Genomic DNA, 5,000 nt, shown 5'->3' on the forward strand with positions numbered 1-5,000 from the left:
ACGTGTATTCTGACAAGCAGTCAACTCACAACAGTTCTTAATGCAATCTCAGGAAACACGTTTTGAAAGCAGTTTGAAACCCTAACCCTTTGTTAAAAAAAGATCCCAGCTTTCCATTGTTACCACGTTTATTTCTCTACTCCAATAATTGAGGGCGTGGCATCGTTTTAAAAACGCCGTTTTTTGGTTTAGGTGGAGCTGCGCAACAGAGCTCTTAAAGGGGCAATGGCGTCTTAAAAGGGCAATGACATACTTTATCAAATACAAACCAAAATAAACATGTTTTTTCTCCCTGTGTGAATAATAATAAATAACAATAATGTTTTAAAATAATAATAATTCATATTAATAAAAATCAGGATGTTGTGTCCAATGAGTAAATGCAGATGGATAAACCCCATGCTTCAGCCTGTGTATTTAATGCTGTGTCAGTCGGGCTACAGGTGATCATGCTTACAGCTAACGGCACATCTGATAATATAGACAATGCATAGGCTATATGAATGGTCCAATATCTTAAAATCATTTTAACATAATTTTTACCAATATGTTACTTTTCATTTCTGGACATGGAAATTATATTTTAGATGGTGCCAGAATCATTTTATATTAATTAATTCTGGAGTAAAATGTCCTTTTAAAAAGTCACCAGAACTGAGCTCCTCAGTCCTTCTACACAAAAATTATCCCGGGGGAGGACACCCCCCGACCCCCTCAGCAAGGGGACTGGAATTGGTCAAACTCGCAGTTTAATACATGTACAAAATGATCTTCTTTCCCTGAAATCACGCTGATCATGACAATCTTACATGAAAGGGGAGGTTAACTAGGATCCAGACCTCCTGGTTAACTAGGCTCCAGACTTATACATAGCTAGACATTACTTCCTGGTTGACCTGAAAGGGGAGGTTAACTAGGATCCGGACTTATACATAGCTAGACATGACTTCCTGGTTGACCTGAAAGGGGAGGTTAACTAGGCTCCAGACTTATACATAGCTAGACATGACTTCCTGGTTAACTAGGCTCCAGACTTATACATAGCTAGACATGACTTCCTGGTTAACCTGAAAGGGGAGGTTAACTAGGCTCCAGACTTATACATAGCTAGACATGACTTCCTGGTTAACTAGGCTCCAGACTTATACATAGCTAGACATGACTTCCTGGTTAACTAGGATCCAGACTTATACATAGCTAGACATGACTTCCTGGTTAACTAGGCTCCAGACTTATACATAGCTAGACATGACTTCCTGGTTAACTAGGCTCCGGACTTATACATAGCTAGAGATGACCTCCTGGTTGACCTGAAAGGGGAGGTTAACTAGGCTCCAGACTTATACATAGCTAGACATGACTTCCTGGTTAACTAGGATCCAGACTTATACATAGCTAGACATGACTTCCTGGTTAACTAGGCTCCAGACTTATACATAGCTAGACATGACTTCCTGGTTAACTAGGCTCCAGACTTATACATAGCTAGACATGACTTCCTGGTTAACTAGGCTCCAGACTTATACATAGCTAGACATGACTTCCTGGTTAACTAGGCTCCAGACTTATACATAGCTAGACATGACTTCCTGGTTAACTAGGCTCCAGACTTATACATAGCTAGACATGACTTCCTGGTTAACTAGGCTCCAGACTTATACATAGCTAGACATGACTTCCTGGTTAACTAGGATCCAGACTTATACATAGCTAGACATGACTTCCTGGTTAACTAGGCTCCAGACTTATACATAGCTAGACATGACTTCCTGGTTAACTAGGCTCCAGACTTATACATAGCTAGACATGACCTCCTGGTTGACCTGACAGTCAGTGAGGTGACAGACAGTACCACCATCACTGCATATTCACAAACATTCTCTTGTCAGAGGAGGCTGGTTTGATGTTGATCACGGTGTTTTCTGATACCAAAATATGCCAGATAATGTTGGAAGGTGCTCATTTTGGAAGTGGGTTGAAAACCTAAAACCAATGCAAAGCAGCTAGTGAGGTGCTGCCCTGTTTCAGCTGTGATGGTCAGTCTAGCTGTATGGAGGAGAAGGTGCTGCCCTGTTTCAGCTGTGATGGTCAGTCTAGCTGTATGGAGGAGAAGGTGCTGCTCTGTTTCAGCTGTTATGGTCAGTCTAGCTGTATGAAGAAGGTACTGCTCTGTTTCAGCTGTTATGGTCAGTCTAGCTGTATGGAGAAGAAGGTGCTGCCCTGTTTCAGCTGTGATGGTCAGTCTAGCTGTATGGAGGAGAAGGTGCTGCTCTGTTTCAGCTGTTATGGTCAGTCTAGCTGTATGAAGAAGGTACTGCTCTGTTTCAGCTGTTATGGCCAGTCTAGCTGTATGGAGAAGGTACTGCTCTGTTTCAGCTGTTATGGTCAGTCTAGCTGTATGGAGAAGGTACTGCTCTGTTTCAGCTGTTATGGTCAGTCTATCTGTATGGAGGAGAAGGTGCTGCTCTGTTTCAGCTGTTATGGTCAGTCTAGCTGTATGGAGAAGGTACTGCTCTGTTTCAGCTGTTATGGTCAGTCTAGCTGTATGGAGGAGAAGGTACTGCTCTGTTTCAGCTGTTATGGTCAGTCTAGCTGTATGGAGAAGGTACTGCTCTGTTTCAGCTGTTATGGTCAGTCTAGCTGTATGGAGAAGAAGATACTGCTCTGTTTCAGCTGTTATGGTCAGTCTAGCTGTATGGAGGAGAAGGTACTGCTCTGTTTCAGCTGTTATGGGCAGTCTAGCTGTATGAAGAAGGTACTGCTCTGTTTCAGCTGTTATGGGCAGTCTAGCTGTATGGAGAAGATACTGCTCTGTTTCAGCTGTTATGGTCAGTCTAGCTGTATGGAGGAGAAGGTACTGCTCTTTTTCAGCTGTTATGGTCAGTCTAGCTGTATGGAGAAGGTACTGCTCTGTTTCAGCTGTTATGGTCAGTCTAGCTGTATGGAGGAGAAGGTACTGCTCTGTTTCAGCTGTTATGGTCAGTCTAGCTGTATGGAGAAGGTACTGCTCTGTTTCAGCTGTTATGGTCAGTCTAGCTGTATGGAGAAGGTACTGCTCTGTTTCAGCTGTTATGGCCAGTCTAGCTGTATGGAGAAGGTACTGCTCTGTTTCAGCTGTTATGGTCAGTCTAGCTGTATGGAGAAGGTACTGCTCTGTTTCAGCTGTTATGGTCAGTCTAGCTGTATGGAGGAGAAGGTACTGCTCTGTTTCAGCTGTTATGGTCAGTCTAGCTGTATGGAGGAGAAGGTACTGCTCTGTTTCAGCTGTTATGGTCAGTCTAGCTGTATGGAGGAAAAGGTACTGCTCTGTTTCAGCTGTTATGGTCAGTCTAGCTGTATGGAGAAGGTACTGCTCTGTTTCAGCTGTTATGGTCAGTCTAGCTGTATGGAGAAGGTACTGCTCTGTTTCAGCTGTTATGGTCAGTCTAGCTGTATGGAGAAGGTGCTGCTCTGTTTCAGCTGTTATGGTCAGTCTAGCTGTATGGAGAAGAAGGTACTGGTCTGTTTCAGCTGTTATGGTCAGTCTAGCTGTATGGAGAAGGTACTGCTCTGTTTCAGCTGTTATGGTCAGTCTAGCTGTATGGAGAAGATACTGCTCTGTTTCAGCTGTTATGGTCAGTCTAGCTGTATGGAGAAGGTACTGCTCTGTTTCAGCTGTTATGGTCAGTCTAGCTGTATGGAGAAGGTACTGCTCTGTTTCAGCTGTTATGGTCAGTCTAGCTGTATGGAGGAGAAGGTACTGCTCTGTTTCAGCTGTTATGGCCAGTCTAGCTGTATGGAGAAGGTACTGCTCTGTTTCAGCTGTTATGGTCAGTCTAGCTGTATGGAGGAGAAGGTGCTGCTCTGTTTCAGCTGTTATGGTCAGTCTAGCTGTATGGAGGAGAAGGTACTGCTCTGTTTCAGCTGTTATGGCCAGTCTAGCTGTATGGAGAAGGTACTGCTCTGTTTCAGCTGTTATGGTCAGTCTAGCTGTATGGAGGAGAAGGTGCTGCTCTGTTTCAGCTGTTATGGCCAGTCTAGCTGTATGGAGAAGAAGATACTGCTCTGTTTCAGCTGTTATGGCCAGTCTAGCTGTATGGAGATGAAGGTACTGCTCTGTTTCAGCTGTTATGGTCAGTCTAGCTGTATGGAGGAGAAGATACTGCTCTGTTTCAGCTGTTATGGTCAGTCTAGCTGTATGGAGAAGGTACTGCTCTGTTTCAGCTGTTATGGTCAGTCTAGCTGTATGGAGAAGGTACTACTCTGTTTCAGCTGTTATGGTCAGTCTAGCTGTATGGAGAAGAAGGTGCTGCTCTGTTTCAGCTGTTATGGTCAGTCTAGCTGTATGGAGAAGGTACTGCTCTGTTTCAGCTGTTATGGTCAGTCTAGCTGTATGGAGAAGAAGGTGCTGCTCTGTTTCAGCTGTTATGGCCAGTCTAGCTGTATAGAGAAGAAGGTACTGCTCTGTTTCAGCTGTTATGGTCAGTCTAGCTGTATGGAGAAGGTACTGCTCTGTTTCAGCTGTTATGGTCAGTCTAGCTGTATGGAGAAGGTACTGCTCTGTTTCAGCTGTTATGGCCAGTCTAGCTGTATGGAGAAGAAGGTACTGGTCTGTTTCAGCTGTTATGGTCAGTCTAGCTGTATGGAGGAGAAGGTACTGCTCTGTTTCAGCTGTTATGGTCAGTCTAGCTGTATGGAGGAGAAGGTACTGCTCTGTTTCAGCTGTTATGGTCAGTCTAGCTGTATGGAGAAGGTACTGCTCTGTTTCAGCTGTTATGGTCAGTCTAGCTGTATGGAGAAGGTACTGCTCTGTTTCAGCTGTTATGGTCAGTCTAGCTGTATGGAAAAGATACTGCTCTGTTTCAGCTGTTATGGTCAGTCTAGCTGTATAGAGAAGGTACTGCTCTGTTTCAGCTGTTATGGTCAGTCTAGCTGTATGGAGAAGGTACTGCTCTGTTTCAGCTGTTATGGTCAGTCTAGCTGTATGGAGGAGAAGGTACTGCTCTGTTTCAGCTGTTATG

At 44.1% G+C, this 5,000-nt stretch overlaps 1 protein-coding gene across 1 annotated transcript in view; it reads left to right on the forward strand.

Annotated features, from left to right (window-relative positions):
* LOC311125146 (protein disulfide-isomerase-like) overlaps nucleotides 1–5,000 on the forward strand; it is a gene marked incomplete at both ends in the record, with an annotated part of 16,507 nt that overhangs the window by 8,198 nt on the left and 3,309 nt on the right. The window lies entirely within an intron of this gene.

Source organism: Coregonus lavaretus, assembly GCF_964263955.1.
Source record: "Coregonus lavaretus genome assembly, contig: HAP1_SCAFFOLD_2389, whole genome shotgun sequence".
Taxonomy (NCBI): domain Eukaryota; kingdom Metazoa; phylum Chordata; class Actinopteri; order Salmoniformes; family Salmonidae; genus Coregonus; species Coregonus lavaretus.